This window comes from Rhineura floridana, chromosome 4, assembly GCF_030035675.1.
Source record: "Rhineura floridana isolate rRhiFlo1 chromosome 4, rRhiFlo1.hap2, whole genome shotgun sequence".
NCBI classification, from domain to species: domain Eukaryota; kingdom Metazoa; phylum Chordata; class Lepidosauria; order Squamata; family Rhineuridae; genus Rhineura; species Rhineura floridana.
The window spans coordinates 142,137,121-142,154,892 of NC_084483.1; the positions used below are offsets into that span (position 1 = coordinate 142,137,121).

The window sequence follows — 17,772 nt, forward strand, 5'->3', positions numbered from 1 at the left end:
CACTCTCAGAAGCACCTAGAATTGGGCATGAGAGACCATAACTAACCAGTTTATCTGTCTAAGAATGGGACTAATATGTGACAGATTGGCTACTCCCACTATCACTAGCCAGCACCCTCTTCTGGACCATATTTAAGGGCAACCCTATCAATGCTGAGAACATGGATAACTGTAGCCAGGCTATACCTATGCAGTTGGTACACCAACCAAAGCCAGGCACAAGTACTTCTAGCTACTGAGACCATCTGGACCTCAAGTGGCAATGACAGCTTTAGGAGCACCCCCAAACTACAAACCTGTTTCTTCAAGGGAAGTACAACCCCATCCAGAACAGGGTGTTCAATCAAATCCTGGACCTAGAAACCACGCATACATAAAACCTCAATCTTGTCTGGACTAAATTTAATTTATGGTAAGTGCATTATCTCATCCAACACTGATTCAAAGCCTGTACTGCCTCCCCTGATACCAATGGAACAGAGAGATAGAGCTGGGTATCATCAGCATATTGATGGCGCCTCACTCGAAATCCCCTGGTGACTGCTCCCAGCAGTTTCATATAGACAGTAAATAGCATGGACAAGAAGACTGATCCCTGCAGATCCCTGCTCAGCCCCTCCCAAACGGCAGAGGAAAATTCATACATGCTACTCTCTGGAAACATCCTGGAAGATAGCAGTGGAACCACCACAAAGTGGGAGTCCCAACCCCTGAATTCCAGAGACATTTCAAAAGGATTCAATGGAATGAAAACCCACTGAGAGGTCAACAAGTATCAACAGAGTTGCATGCACACACAAACAGTCCTTTTTAATTTTTATATATACTTTTAACAAAGAAAAAGAAAAAGGAAAGAGAAAAGGAAAAAAATCAGCTTGCATTAAAAATACAATAACCATCAATACATCCATCTTCATTTAAACATACATATCCATCCAAATGTCCAGATAGGCATCCACATGAGTTTGTCATTTATGCAAAATATGTTCAAACGTAGCAAGGAGATAAAGCCTTCAGACCACTGTGTTACACAGTGGGTGTTTATTCTTCCAGGCTCAAAGTATAACTCCATTAGCAAATCATAAGGGCTCACAAAATTCATTTTTGTTGTCCTGCTGTTAATCCCCATACTACAGGAATATAAATTAAAAGTACATGAACAACTGCAAATATCAAGGATTTCAACAGTACAAAAACTGATGCAGAGACTAGGCATCTTGTTAAAACTGAAGGAAGAATGGATGGAGCAAAATACACAGAAATACTGCAAGAGAACCTGCTTCAGTCCACTGAAAAACTGAAACCTGGGAGGAAATTCACTTTTCAGAAGGACAATGATCCCAAGGCCAAAGAAAATTGGAGTGGTTCAAGAACAAAAAGCTGAATGTCCTACAGTGGCCCAGTCACAGTCCCGATCTCAATCCCATTGAGAATCTGTGGAGCTCTTTGAAAATTGCAGTCCAGTCCACAAGCGAAGTCCAACCAATGACCTGGAGCGAATCTGCCAAGAACAATGGGCAAAATCCCTCTAACACTGTGCGCAAAGTTGGTACTTACCTACCCCAAAAGACTTAAAGTTGTTACTGCAGTGAAAAGTGGCTCTACCAATTATTAATGTGTGGGGGTTAAATATTTATGCAAGCAACATGTTTCAGTTTTTTATGTTTCTTACAAACATTTCCCAACATAAGACCAATGTCACCTTACAATAATTAATGTTGAGTTTCAGTGTTCCAAATAAAATATCATACAGAAAGAAGTTACAATGTACTATTTGTAATTCAGTAATATGAGAACGTTGCTCGGGGATCTAATTATGTTTGAAAGGCACTGTACCTTTCCTTTTTGTAATATTTCTGGGTTAACATCAACCGTACCGCCAGGGCCAAGAAGATGCCAGCATGGTTAACAAGCAAAGTCAAGGAAGCTCTTAGAGGCAAAAAGTCTTCCTTCAGAAAATGGAAGTCTTGTCCAAATAAAGAAAATAAAAAGGAACACAAACTCTGGCAAAAGAAATGCAAGAAGACAATAAGGGATGCTAAAAAAGAATTTGAGGAGCACATTGCTAAGAACGTAAAAACCAACAACAAAAAATTCTATAAATACATTCAAAGCAAGAGACCATATAGGGAGGCGATTGGACACTTGGATGATAAGGGAGTCAAAGGTGTACTAAAGAACGATAAGGAGATTGCAGAGAAGCTAAATGAATTCTTTGCATCTGTCTTCACAGTGGAAGATATAGGGCAGATCCCTGAACCTGAACTAACATTTGCAGGAAGGGATTCTGAGGAACTGAGACAAATAGTGGTAACGAGAGAGGAAGTTCCAGGCTTAATGGACAATATAAAAACTGACAAATCACCAGGCCCGGATGGCATCCACCCGAGAGTTCTCAAAGAACTCAAATGTGAAATCACTGATCTGCTAACTAAAATATGTAACTTGTCCCTCAGGTCCTCCTCCGTGCCTGAGGGCTGGAAAGTGGCAAATGTAACACCAATCTTCAAAAAGGGATCCAGAGGGGATCCCGGAAATTACAGGCCAGTTAGCTTAACTTCTGTCCCTGGAAAACTGGTAGAAAGTATTATTAAAGCTAGATTAACTAAACAGACAGAAGAACAAGCCTCGCTGAAGCAGAGCCAGCATGGCTTCTGCAAGGGAAAGTCCTGTCTCAGTAACCTATTAGAATTCTTTGAGAGTGTCAACAAGCATATAGATAGAGGTGATCCAGTGGACATAGTGTACTTAGACTTTCAAAAAGCGTTTGACAAGGTACCTCACCAAAGACTTCTGAGGAAGCTTAGCAGTCATGGAATAAGAGGAGAGGTCCTCTTGTGGATAAGGAATTGGTTAAGAAGCAGAAAGCAGAGAGTAGGAATAAATGGACAGTTCTCCCAATGGAGGGCTGTAGAAAGCGGAGTCCCTCAAGGATTGGTATTGGGACCTGTACTTTTCAACTTGTTCATTAATGACCTAGAATTAGGAGTGAGCAGTGAAGTGGCCAAGTTTGCTGACGACACTAAATTGTTCAGGGTTGTTAAAACAAAAAGGGATTGCGAAGAGCTCCGAAAAGACCTCTCCAAACTGAGTGAATGGGTGGAAAAATGGCACATGCAGTTCAATATAAACAAGTGTAAAATTATGCATATTGGAGCAAAAAATCTGAATTTCACATATACGCTCATGGGGTCTGAACTGGCGGTGACCGACCAGGAGAGAGACCTCGGGGTTGTAGTGGACAGCACGATGAAAATGACCCAGTGTGCGGCAGCTGTGAAAAAGGCAAATTCCATGCTAGGGATAATTAAGAAAGGTATTGAAAATAAAACAGCCGATATCATAATGCCGTTGTATAAATCTATGGTGCGGCTGCATTTGGAATACTGTATACAATTCTGGTTGCCTCATCTCAAAAAGGATATTATAGAGTTGGAAAAGGTTCAGAAGAGGGCAACCAGAATGATCAAGGGGATGGAGCGACTCCCTTACGAGGAAAGGTTGCAACATTTGGGGCTTTTTAGTTTAGAGAAAAGGCGGGTCAGAGGAGACATGATAGAAGTGTATCAAATTATGCATGGCATTGAGAAAGTGGATAGAGAAAAGTTTTTCTCCCTCTCTCATAATACTAGAACTCGTGGACATTCAAAGAAGCTGAATGTTGGAAGATTCAGGACAGACAAAAGGAAGTACTTCTTTACTCAGCGCATAGTTAAACTATGGAATTTGCTCCCACAAGATGCAGTAATGGCCACCAGCTTGGATGGCTTTAAAAGAAGATTAGACAAATTCATGGAGGACAGGGCTATCAATGGCTACTAGCCATGATGGCTGCGCTGTGCCACCCTAGTCAGAGGCAGCATGCTTCTGAAAACCAGTTGCCGGAAGCCTCAGGAGGGGAGAGTGTTCTTGCACTCGGGTCCTGCTTGCAGGCTTCCCCCAGGCACCTGGTTGGCCACTGTGAGAACAGGATGCTGGACTAGATGGGCCACTGGCCTGATCCAGCAGGCTCTTCTTATGTTCTTAACCATTACTTCTATTGTTTTATCCCCTATTTTCAAGGGTACACCAGCTCTAATTTAGCAACAATTGCTTCTTTAACTCACTGGCTTATACATTTTATTTAGAAATCCCTTAGTTTATTTCAAGCATATCCAGAATTTATCCTATGAGCTACTTCAATTCCTACTGTGCATTCCTGATCTAATTGCAAAAATTCCATAGATAACTTTTCAACAAAGTTAACCAAATCTCCTTCTATTTCTTTCAAAAAAACCCTCAGTTTCAAATCTGCTTGTCTTAATTCTGAATCGAACAATTCCACTTTAGACTACAATTTATGTATATTTTCCATCGTAGTGTTCTTTTCTATAGTTAATTCACTTACTATGGCACAATTATCTAAAACAATTACCTTTTTTCACGTTCTTCTTTGAACCTGAGTTTGCATTTCCAACACCTTCTTTTCATTACTTTTAACTATTTCAGCGTGTTTATTTTCTCCATCATTTTTGTCTCTTTTTCTTGAAGTAAGCTCTTCAGGTTTTCTTTACCTTTACTTAACTTCCTTTCTAGCAATGTCTCAATTTTCTTTTCCCATATTAATTTCTTCTCATCTCTTGCTGCCGTTTTATGAGGGGAGAGTGACTCTGTTGCCATCAAGGGAGGCTGTTTCCACCTGCCTTGCTCCACCCTCCAGCCTTCAAAAGGGAGCTGCCTCAAGAGAAGGACTATGAGGGGAGAGTGACTCTGTTGCCATCAAGGGTGGCTGCTTCCACCTGCCTTGCCCCACCCTCCAGCCTTCAAAAGGGAGCTGCCTCAAGAGAAGGACTATGAGGGGAGAGTGACTCTGTTGCCATCAAGGGTGGCTACTTCCACCTGCCTTGCCCCACCCTCCAGCCTTCAAAAGGGAGCTTCCTCAAGAGAAGGACTATGAGGGGAGAGTGACTCTGTTGCCATCAAGGGTGGCTGCTTCCACCTGCCTTGCCCCACCCTCCAGCCTTCAAAAGGGAGCTGCCTCAAGAGAAGGACTATGAGGGGAGAGTGACTCTGTTGCCATCAAGGGTGGCTACTTCCACCTGCCTTGCCCCACCCTCCAGCCTTCAAACACAGCTTCTTTAGGAGGACTTTCTGATCTTTGGGTTGGGCTGTGTGGGTTGGGGGATAGCTTCTACTTTGTTGTTTAGTTTTATTGCTTGTTTTTTATGTTTATATACTTTTATGTTTGATGTTTATATGCCTTTATTTTGTACGTCACTCAGAGTGGCTGGGTTTCCAGCCAGATGGGCGACTAATAAATCGAATAAAATAAAATAAATAAATAAAATTCCTCTTATCTGTTTTTTCTCTTTCTTCCTTCCCATACTAAAGCTGTTATTTTACCCTTTGTATTCTTTTTCCATGCTCAAGATTTCTTTATATATTCTACCTAAATTCATATTATTATACCATTAAAGCTCTCAGCAATAATCGATCTAATCTAATAATAATCAATAATCTGTTCATTAGGTGTTATATAGAGAATAAAAATATATATTAATCAAAATAATATAGTACAACAAACTAATAATAATAATAAACAACAAAATAATATAGTACAACAAACTAGAGACGACCTTGCAGTATCCCCTAATTTGGATGAAGTCAGTAAAGCCATCAATCAAATGAAGAACAACAAAGTCTGCTGAAGTCTTTAAAGAAGGTGGGCCTGAACTTACACAACAACTTCATAAGCTCATCGAAAAAATCTGGGTGAGGGAGGAGATCCCGAAGACTTTAGGGATGCCATAATTATCACCCTTTTTAAGAAGGGTGATAGAACAAATTGCGGGAACTATCGAGGTATCTCTTTTCTTGCTACCGCAGGTAAAATCCTTACAAGGATCCTCACAAATCTGCTTCTGCCAATCTCAGAGGATGTCCTCCCCAAATCTCAAAATGGTTTCCATCCTTCCAGGGGGACAGTGGACATGATCTTCACTGCACGACAGCTTCAAGAAAAATGCCAGGAGCAGAATTGACCTTTATATATGGCGTTTATTGATCTGACTAAGGCCTTTGACACTGTGAATCAAACCGCTCTCTGGACCATCCTTCTCAAAACTGGATGCCCTGTTAAACTTGTGAATATTTTGTGACTCCTTCATGACAACGTGACAGCAACAATTTTGGATAACAATGGCTTTTGGAGTGATCCATTCAGAGTTGGATCAAGCATAAAACAGGGATGTGTCATTGCTCCAACCTTATTTGCTATATTCATTGCTATGATTCTACACCTTATTGAGGGGAAACTTCCTACTGGTGTGGAAATCATATATCGAACAGATGGAAAGCTTTTTAATCTCAGGCTGAAAGCAAAAGGTAAGGTAACGTCAACCTCTGTAGTAGAACTTCAATATGCCGATGATAATGTAGTCTCTGCACATTCAGAGAAAGATCTTCAAACTATCCTAAATGTCTTTGCAGAAATATATGGAACGCTTGGGCTCTCACATAATATTAAAAAAACCAAAGTGCTTCATCAACAGGTGCGAACTAGTCCCTCTTTAGCACCATCGTTCCAGCTTAATGATGTGACATTGGAAAACATTGATCGCTTCCCCTATCTCGGCAGCTCTGTAAAAGCTGACATTGATGCTGAAATTCAACATCGTCTGAGCTCAGCGAGTGCTGCATTCTCCCAAATGAAGCACAGAGTGTTCGAGGATCGGGATATTCGCAGGGAGACCAAAATGCTTATTTACAAACCCATTGTACTACCGACCTTACTGTATACATGGACCATTTATAAATGCCACTCCCAACTTCTTGAAAGACTCCACCAACGCTGCATCCGGAAAATTCTGCAAATTACTTGGGAAGACAGACGGACTAATGTTAGCATTTTGGAAGAAGCAAAGACTACCAGTGTTGAAACAATGATCCTCCAACATTAACTTTGCTGGACCGGGCATGTTGTTCGAATGCCTGATCACTGTCTTCCAAAGCAGCTACTTTACTCCCAACTTAAGGATGGAAAACGGAACATCAGTGGACAGCAAAAGAGGTTTAAAGATGTTCTTTAAGCAAATCTAAAAAAACGTAACACAAACATCGACAACGGGGAAGTCTTGGCCCGTGAACATCCCAAATGGAGGTCGGCTATTATCAAAGGTGCTGTGGACTTTGAAGCATGAATACAGGGTGAACGGGACAAACGAGCTAAGCAGAAAGCACGTTAAACAAATACTCATCGCAACCATCTGGAAACCTATGTCCTCACTGTGGGAGGGTGTGTGGATCCAGAACTGGCCTCCACAGTCACTTAAGGTTAAAGACCTTATCTTGGAAGACAATCTAACTCGGCCACGAGTGATTGCCAACGAGTACAATTCATTATGTTTAAGAGAATCAATGTCCTGAATCTGAATGATCTTAGTACACAAATATGTATCAGGAGTGAGTCCCAAAGGGCAAGTGCCATTACACTAAAGACCAGATTCCTATATTGTACAGTACAGACCTTCTGATATTGTATCTGCAAAGACCCTCTTCTGCAGAGCACAGTGATTGATTGGGCATAATCAGTTGAAATATTATTTTATATAAAATATTAAGGTGTCAACTGTTGCTACCTCTGGAATCACAGGGGAGCTGTTCTTAACTCAAGTTTACCAGCATTTCAGTACCTGCCAGGTACATAGTGAGAACCCCTTCCCTCATGCCTGGATACAGCTTCAACTGAGAAAAAAAAACCCCTCCGGCCAGCTGCCATTACAGAGGGCATCAGAGGGAGTAGCAGCAGCACTCAGGAACCCCTCTATCATGGATACAGCTCAGCTAGAATGAGAAGCTAAATTATCCTGTTATGTGTGTGAAACTATCTTTTGTAAGCTGCTTTGGGAAGGCTTTCCCCTGAAAGGCAGCGTATAAGTACTTTGAATGAATGGATGAAATATACAGTGCTGGTTTCCTCAGCATTAGTATTATTTTTAAAAAACCCAATCCCAGAACCTGATACAGTTGTTAGAGATCTGGAAAGACATTACATACTTGTTAAGGGAAGTTCTAGTCATCTTAAAATAATGCTAGGTTTTCTGTCCTAACAAAGCAAACTACACAGAAACCTTTCATACATTGTCCTTAACCAGCAAAATTATTTAAAGAGGATCAAATATTACTAGGGGGAGATCTGGAAGGACATTACATACTTGTTAAGAGAAATTCTAGCCATCTTAAAATAATGCTAGGTTTTCTGTCCTAACAAAGCAAACTGTACAGAAACCTTTCATACGTGGTCCTTAACCAGCAAAATTATTTAAAGAGGGTCAAATATTACTAGGGGGAGATCTGAAGCTCTTACATACTCAGCTAGGCAGAAATGATAGTTCTCATAATAGAGCTCCCATTTACTCCTCTCAAATGTTAACACTTCATTGTTTGACATTACTTGTATCATTCCACATGACAAAATACATAGAAATTTATTTTGTAGTCTTGATTCATCTATATTCTTAACGTGGAGGGAAGTAACAAGTGGAGTCCCCCAAGGATCTCTACTTGGATCAGTACTATTTAACCTCTTCATAAAAGATCCAGAGTGGCCAAATTTCCTGATTGGAGAAAACGCAAGTGGACTGAAAATTGAAATGGACTGCCTTCAAGTCGATCCCAACTTATGACGATCATATGAATAGGGTTTTCATGGTAAGCAGTATTCACAGGGGGGTTACCATTGCCTTCCTCTGAGGCTGAGAGGCAGTGACTGGGCCAAGGTCACCCAGTGAGCTTCATGGCTATGTGGGGATTTGAACCCTGGTCTCCCAGATCGTAGTCCAACACCTTAACCACTACACCACCCTGGCTCTCCAAGTGGACTGACGAGCTACAAAAATATCTCCACATTTAGAATGGGCAATTAAATGGCAAATTAGGTTCAATGTTAACTGTAAAGTGATCTACATTCAGGCCAAGCGTCCTGAACTGATAGTAATTGATTAGGAACAAGATCTTGGAGTTATGATAGATAAAGGAAAATATCCACTCATGGTATAACAAGTGTGAAAAGGCAAATTCTTCAGTAGTGAAGGTTAGAAAAATGTTTGAAAATTCTACCAGTTCTACCAGTTTTGTAATGCCATTATACAAATATAGGGTCAGCAATTTTCATCTGGACTTGATACCCAACCCAGAATGTGTAGCCTCTAGACTCCTCCTCTCCCCTGGTCGCTGACCTCTCACTGTGTATCATGTGTTGGGAATAATCCCATGCTCCCCTCTCCAGCTCCAAGGATGGCAAAAGCTTCTTGGTTTGGCCCTGTGCTGCCAAGATACTCTGGGCACCCCAGAAATGCAGTGACCAAAGATTCTGTAGAGAATATCTAGATAAAGAAGGGGGTGGGGAAAGGAATGAAGCATTTTCCTTCTTCCTGTTGCTGGTGCTACAACCATCACCCTCTTGCTGGTAAGTAAAGAGAAGAAGAGTTGGCAGGTATGATGGTGTTCATTTAGTGACACCATTTGTGAATAAACTGATGTATTTTCTTCTGTCTTCCTTTCTTTCTTTTTTTGGAACAAATCAGTGAATTTCCAGATCAGTCTGTGCAGGGCCTGTGAGAGATTGTCTACCTCTCCCTCCATCAGGGTAGCCACTGTGGAAAGCAGAATGCTGGACAAAATAGACCTCTGATATGATTGAGCACTGCTCTTCTATGGGATAGGGAAACAGATCTAGACCAGCATGACTTATTTCCTGTCCCTACTTGCCTGTTGTTCAGCATCAAATGTTGAGGGTTTCCACCCCCAACTGGGCTGCTGTGATTGAAAGGCACGTGTGGAGAGAAGGTGGGATGAGGAATAGCCCACCTTACTCTCTTTCTCCCAACCCATTCTTCTCATCAAATTTTATACTTCTGAAGTTCTGTTCCTTCCCATAAGGTAATATGAAACCTAGGTTTTCTTTTCCGATTGAAGAATTGGAATTGAGGCCTGTGTTTTTTAAATTGTTCACAAACAATCTAGAGTTAGGAATCGCCAGGTTTGCTGATGATACCAAATAGTTCAGGTTGTTAAAACAAAAAGGGGTTGTGAAGGCCTCCAAAAGGACCTCTCCAAATGAGTGAATGGGTGATAAAATGGCAAATGCAATTCAATGTAAACAAGTGTAAAATTACGCATATTGGAGCGAAAAACCTTAATTTCTCATACACACTGAACTGGCAGTGTCTGAACTGGCAGTGACTGACCAAGAGCCAGACCTTGGGGTTGTAGTGGATAGTTCAATGAAGATGTCTACCCAGTGTGCAGTGGCTGTGAAAAGGCAAATTCCATAAAGCAAAAAAAAACTTAATTTCACTTTTATGCTTATGGGGTCTGAACCAGCTTAATGAAGATGTTGACCCAAAGTTCGACGGCTGTGAAAAGAGACTCTTATAGTAAAAACGGTCTTCTCTGTGCATGTCAAAAGATGATATCGGGTGGATAGGTAGCTCCACCTAGCAATTGAAGGCAGAAGAGCACTGCTGAATTTTGCAGGGACTTCCTGCTCTGCGTAGCTCCCAGCTCAGCTCTTGATGACAAGCCCACCAACGAGAAGAGCAGTGATAGGAAGCATAAAAATAAGACAAAAAACAACAGCACTCATACACTCTCTGCTAGAAGCCTATAATGTAGTAGTGACTGCAGCCCAGCCCTCCTAGAGAGTGGCCCTGATATCATCTTTTGACATGCACAGAGAAGACCATTTTCATGGTAAGACCAAAAGTCTCTTCTCGTGTGCATGGAAAAGATATCAGGTGGGACATACCAAAGCTGACCCATGTAGTTTGAGAATATCGCTGGGCTGAAACTCACTATTGGTCGGAGAGGACGTGCTGTAGCACTCTCCTCCCAAAGGCTGCTTCAGCGGACACGTATGTGTTAATCTTATAATGCCTAATAAACATATTGGGGTGGTCCATGTGGCCACTCTACAGATCTCTACCAAGGAGGCATTGCGTGAGAATCCTGCTGATGTAGCTGCCGCCCTACTGGAGTGAGCCACTATCCTGGCTGGTTGCGTGAGCCGCAGTGAAGCATATGCCAAGGTGATGCATGATTTGATCCACCTAATCAGTGTAGAGGTGGAAATTTTGTTCCCTAATGAAGCTGGGTAAAATGACACATATAAACTATCTCTCTTGCGAATGGGTTTAGTTTTGGAAATACAGTAGGGCCCCGCTTTTCAGCAGCCCACTTTTCGGCATTCCACTAATACAGATGCTAAAATTAGAGTAAGACCCCACTCATATGGCGCTTGTTCTGCTTTTACGGCGTTTTTCAGGCATCAAGCACCATTTTATTGAAGTTCTGCTTTCCAGCGGGTTTCACTTTTAGACAGTGGTATGGAACGTAACCTGCCATATGAGTGGGGCCCTACTGTATATACTTTTAAGGCTCTTCTCACATCAAGTGGGCCCCATGCCTTTTCTGTGGGATGAATAGGATTTGGGTTGAAGGGAGTACTAGCCCTTGTTGACAGTAGACAGTACCTTAGGACAAAAGGAAGGGACAGTGAAGAGTACTACCCTACCCTTATGAAAAACACAGAAATTCTTATCCACAGAGAGTGCATTGAACTCAGATACTCTATAGGCCGAAGTAATGGCCACGAGGAACAGGACCTTAAAGGATAGCAGGCGGAGAGAGACTTAAGTGTTCAAAAGGAGGCTTTTGTAGAGCCACTAACACTTTGTGCAGGTCCCAAGTTGGGAAACAATGGGTCATAGATGGCGCAGATATAGTTGCCCCTCAAATAAAACGCTGCAGGAACGGGTGAGATCCCAGCTGTTTTTCAGGTGACTTAGATAGAATTGACAACAATGTCGAACCCTGGCATCTCAGTGTGTTTTGTCTAAGACCCAGTGCTAAGCCATTTTGTAGGAATGAGAGAACCTCTTTAATACTTGCTTTGCTTGGAGTTATACCTGCTGGGACCTTGCTGCTGTTGCTGTGCTATTTGGATGTATGAATGGTTGTATGAGTGAGTGTGTGATTGTGTATAGAGTATGAGTTTTTTTATTTATTTTATTTTTATTATGTGCCTGGGTGAGAGGATAGGGCGTTGGGAGGGAGGACCAGAGGGGGCCCCAATTAGTGTAGTGACGGGTAATGGGAGGTATGGCGTTGTGAGGAGGACACGCCAGTTAAGGGGAACTCGGCCCAGACAATTGGTGGCTGTGCCGTGTTCCGGTCCTCCTCATATCCACAGGATTGCTGGTAGTTCTATCAGCCAACTCTCGGATCTCCAGTTGCTGCTCTTTAATGCCAGATCGGTAAATAATAAAACCTCCCTCATCTATGATTTAATCGTGGATGAGGCGGCCGATGTGGCATGTATTACCGAAACCTGGGTGAGCGATCTGGGAGGTATTAATCTCTCCCAGTTGTGCCCACCTGGGTATTCGGTTCAGCATCTGAGTAGATCCGAGAGTCGGGGAGGGGGAAATCACTGTGGTCTATAGAAGTTCCATCCCTCTTGTTAGGCACCCCATCCAGGTGGCTAACGGCCTGGAGTGTCTGCACATTACGTTGGGTCAGCGAGACAGACTGGGAATACTGTTGGTGTACCGTCCACCCTGCTGCCCAACAGCTTCCCTAACTGAGCTGACAGAGGTGGTCTCGGACTTGGTGTTGCGATCTCCCAAACTTTTGGTATTGGGGGATCTCAACATCCATGCCGAGGCCGCCTTGTCTGGAGCGGCTCAGGACTTCATGGCCTCCATGACAGCCATGGGGCTGTCTCAATTTGTTACTGGACCGATGCATGTGTCAGGACATACTCTAGACTTGATTTTTGCCACTGGAATGGGGGAAGGTGATCTGGGAGTGAGGAATCTTACATCTATTCCTTTGTCATGGACAGATCATCGCCTCTTGAGATTTAGACTCACATTGTCTTCTCCCCTCTGCAAGGGTGGAGGACCAATTAAGATGGTCCGTCCCCGGAGACTAATGAATCCTGAAGGATTTCAGAGGGCTCTGGGGGATTTTCCGGCTGATAAAACTGACGATTCTGTCGAAACCCTGGTCACTCTGTGGAATACGGAAATGACCCGGGCAGTTGACACAATCGCCCCGGTGCGCCCTCTCCATTGCAGAGCTCAATTGGCTCCTTGGTTTACCGAGGAGCTAAGAGTGATGAAGCAAGAAAGGAGATGGTTGGAGGGCAAATGGAGACGAACTCCCGACGGCTGTAATTATGCACTTGTGAAGGCCTCCACTAAACGTTATGTGAGGGCGGTGAGGACGGCGAAGAAGCAATACTTTGCTACCTCTATTCAGTCATCTTGTAACCGCCCAGCGGAACTTTATAAAGTTGTCCGGAGACTTTTACACTCTGGTTCTCCGGACGCAATATTACCATCAATGGCCCGCTGTAATGAGTTTGCGAGGCACTTCCAAGACAAGATCATAAACATCCGTCGGGACCTTGACTCCAATATTGCAACAGTTGAATCTAATGAGGTGTCCAGAACACAGTCTTGTCCTGTTTTATTGGATGAGTTTCAGTTGGTACAGCTCGAGGATGTGGACAAGGTGTTTGAACAGGTGCGGGCGACCACTTCCGCTCTGGACCCTTGCCCCTCGTGGCTAATAAAAGCTAGCAGAAATGGAACGGCCGGCTGGGCCAAAGAGGTGATTAATGCCTCCTTACGAGAGGGAGTGGTCCCACTTTGCCTGAAACAGGTGGTAGTGAGACCGCTCCTAAAAAAGCCCTCCTTGGACCCTGACAATTTTAACAACTATAGGCCGGTAGCAAATGTTCCATTTCTGGGCAAGGTTCTACAGCGCGTGGTCGCTCACCAACTCCAGGCCCTTTTGGATGAAACTGATTATCTGGATCCATTTCAATCCGGTTTTCGGCCGGGGTTTGGTACAGAAACAGCCTTGGTCGCCCTGTATGATGACCTCTGTCGGGAGAAAGACAGAGGAAGTGTAACTCTGTTGGTTCTCCTTGATCTCTCGGCGGCTTTTGATACCATCGACCATGGTATCCTTCTGGGGCGACTCGCGGATTTAGGAGTTGGAGGCACTGCTTGGCAGTGGCTGTGCTCCTATCTTGGGAATCGTCTCCAGAGGGTGATGCTTGGGGAACATTACTCGAGTCCCTGGGTGCTACAATATGGGGTCCCGCAGGGCTCAGTTCTGTCCCCCATGCTTTTTAATATCTATATGAAGCCGCTGGGCGAGGTCATCAGGAGTTTTGGAGTGCGTTTCCAGTAATATGCTGATGATACGCAGCTCTATTTCTCCTTCTCATCTTCTTCAGGTGAGGCTGTTGCTATACTGAACCGCTGCCTGGCCGCGATAATGGACTGGATGAGAGCGAACAAACTGAAACTCAATCCTGACAAGACTGAGATGCTGTTGGTCGGGGGCCCCTCTGCTCAGATGGTTGATGTCAGACCTGCCCTAGATGGGGTTACACTCCCCCTAAAGGAACAGGTCCGTAGTTTGGGGATCTTATTAGATCCGCTTCTGTCACTCGAGGCCCAAGTAGCCTCGGTGACACGAAATGCGTTCTACCAGCTTCGGCTGGTAGCCCAACTACGACCCTATCTGGATAGGGAGAACCTAGCCTCAGTTATTCACGCTCTGGTAACCTCTAGATTGGATTACTGTAATGCTCTCTACGTAGGGTTACCTTTGAAAACGATTCGGAAACTTCAGCTAGTGCAGAATGCCACGGCCAGAGTTCTTACTGGGATGAAGAAATTCGACCACATAACACCTATTCTGGCCCAACTGCACTGGCTTCCAATACGTTTCCGGGCCAGATTCAAAGTGTTGGTCCTTACCTATAAAGCCCTTAACGGCACTGGACCGCAATATCTGATGGAACGCCTCTCTCGCTATGTTCCTACCCGTTCACTCCGCTCGACGTCTAAGGCCTTCTCCGGGTCCCAACTCATACAGAGGCCCGGAGAACAGTAACAAGATCTAGGGCCTTTTCGGTGGTGGCCCCTGAATTATGTAATACCCTCCCAGATGAGATATGCCTGGCGCCTTCTCCATCATCTTTTCAGCGCCAGGTAAAAACCCACCTCTTCACCCAGGCATTTTAAGCTTTTTATTTTAATTTAGTCTTATGTTTATTTTTTTTACTCTGTTTTTAAATATGTTTTATAATTGTATGCGCAATACACACTTGCTTGTATTTTAAATATTGTGGTTTTATCGTGTTGTACACCGCCCTGGGAGCTGTTAGTTATAGGGCGGTTTAGAAATGTAATTAAATAATAAATAATAATAATAATACAATTTTTCTGTGCCCAAGACAAGAAGGTTTTCCATGTAGCCTCATATATTCTAACAGTAGAAGGTTGTCTGGAGGCCATCATTGTCTCCACCACTTGGACCAGAATGCCTCTCTTCAAGAGACATTGCCGCTCAATCTCCAGATATGAAGTACCAGTCATCCAGGATTCAGATGGAGAAACTATCCCTGTGACAACAGATCTTCCCTGAGGGGGATTTGTCATGGAGGATCGACTGACAGGTCAAAGAGTTCTGGAAACCAAGGTCTCCTCAGTCACCAAGGAGCCACCAGCAGAACCGTTGCCCTTTCAGCTCGGATTTTCTGGATTACTTTGGGAATGATCGGAAGTGGCGGAAAGGCATACAACTGACCTGGAGGCCATTGAGACGTACCTGGCAAAGAACCTTCTTACTTGGCAGTTGAGACGGGTGGCAAAGAGGTTCACCTTGACTCTGCTGAAGTGTGTCACCATCTCCTGAAAGGCCATTGGGTGTAGCTTTCATTCCCCCTGATGTACTTTCTCCCAACTCAACCAGTCTGCTTGACTGTTGTCCTCCCCTCTGAGGTATTCCCCCAGGACTGAATCCAGATTTTCTTTCACCCACTGAAAGATGAAGGAAGCTTCCTTCTGGAGGAGGGGAGAGTGTGTGCCCCCCCCCGACAGTTCAAATGAGACTTGGTGGATATATCTGTCCTGACAAGCACTGCCCCCAACTGTCTGGACTTTTCAAAATGCCTCAGTGCCAGGTGAATTGCCCGAAGTTCCAGGAAACTGATTGGAAGTGTGGATTCTTGTGGTGTCCATGTTCCTTACACCATCTGGCCATCGCAAATGGCTCCCCAGCCAGACAGGCTGGCATCTGACATGATCAATATACGTGGGGGATCCTGGAATGGCACCCCCTTTAGCAGGCTCAGTTTGTGTGTCCACCACATCAAGGACTGATGGGCCACTGGTGACAGTACTACTCTCGGGTGTTGCCAGGTTGCTATCTTGCTCTGGAAAGGCAGTAACACCCACTGTAGGGGCGAGAGTGATGACGTGACCATGGAGTCCTTTGGAATGATGCTACCATCAACCCCAGGACAGAAGCCAATTGCATCAGGTCTGATGATGGTGAAGTCAGAAGATGTGACATGCAGCACATATTTTGTTTTCTCCACATTACCTGCTGTGAGTCCATAGTGGCCCCCAGATGCTCAGTGCAATGGGGGGGAATAACCAGGGCTGTGGAGTCGGAGTCATGGAATCGGAGTCAATTTTGGGTGCAGTCGGAAGAAATGTACCGACTCCGACTCCTTCATAAATGGCAAACATATATTAACTAGTAATAACAAATTTACTGTAGTAAAATGGTAGCACAAGGCATTTCATCACCACCACATGAATCCAGAGCTTGGAAAAGTTACTTTTTTGAACTACAACTCCCATGAGCCCAATCCCTGGAGCTGATGGGAGTTGTAGTTTTAAAAGTAACTTTTCCAAGCTCTGGATTCACGTGGTGGTGATGAAATGCCTTGTGCTACCATTTTACTACAGTAAATTTGTTATTACTAGTTAATATACATTTGCCATTTATGAAGGAGTCAGAGAGTAGAAAAATAGAGGAGTCAGAGCCGGAGTCGAAGGTCTGGCGTACCGACTCCACAGCCCTGGGAATAACTGGCTCTTGGTTTGGTTTATTAGCAAGCCATGATCCTTCAGGCAGACCAAGGTGATGTGCAGATCTTTCCAGGCCTTGTTTAGTGATGGGACCGAATCAGGAAGTTGTCTAGGTAAGGAAATACACGGACTCCCTGTGTCCTGAGGTGTGCCACCAAAGCAACCACAATCTTTGTGAATACTCTGGGGGCAGGCGACAGGCTGGAGGGCATGGCCCTGTACTGAAAATGGTCATTCCCTACCACAAACCCGAGGTGGCATCTGTGAGGAGGAAAAACAGGGACGTGGAGGTAGGCCTTCAAGTCAATTGAGGCAAGGAAGTCTTCCTTTCTCAGCGGCTCCATTGAAAGTAAGGTGTTCATGTGAAACCTGCAGTATTGTATGTATTTGTTCATGTTCTTCAGATTGAGTACCGCCATGAATGAACCTTTTACGTGATGATAAAGAATATTGAGTAATTTCACAAAAATCTCTCCCCATTTGGGACAGGTTCTATTGCTGCGATTTGAAGATGGGAAATCGCTTGAATGGTCCTTATTTTTTTGTCTTGAGATGCCAAGAACAAATCTCACAGGAGGGGGGGTTGTGAATTCCAACCTCCAAGCTGTACCGGAGGGTGTGTAACACCCATTTGTCTGATGACGTGTCCCTCCACCACTGAGCAAGGCATTGGAGGTTGCCTCCCACTGGAGGGATGTTGGCATCAGAATTGATGTTTATTTCCTCGAACCTGGGGCCCAAACCCCAGTCTATTGGAAAGTGTGGTTGGCCCTTTGTCTGGATACGTTGTCGATTCCAGAAAGGGTGACTAGCCTGGGTGTCCCTTGTC

The 17,772-nt window shown here is 44.0% G+C and overlaps 1 protein-coding gene across 9 annotated transcripts in view; it reads right to left on the bottom strand.

Annotated features, from left to right (window-relative positions):
- AKT3 (AKT serine/threonine kinase 3) overlaps positions 1-17,772 on the bottom strand; it is a 289,204-nt gene that overhangs the window by 196,711 nt on the left and 74,721 nt on the right. The window contains exon 1 of one of the 9 annotated variants that reach the window (XM_061624612.1): positions 4,415-4,589. The exons of the other annotated variants lie outside the window; for them this stretch is intronic. The gene's annotated coding sequence lies outside the window, so the exon portion shown is untranslated. Of the gene's footprint in view, positions 1-4,414; positions 4,590-17,772 lie in introns of those variants that run through there. 9 annotated transcript variants of the gene reach the window in all.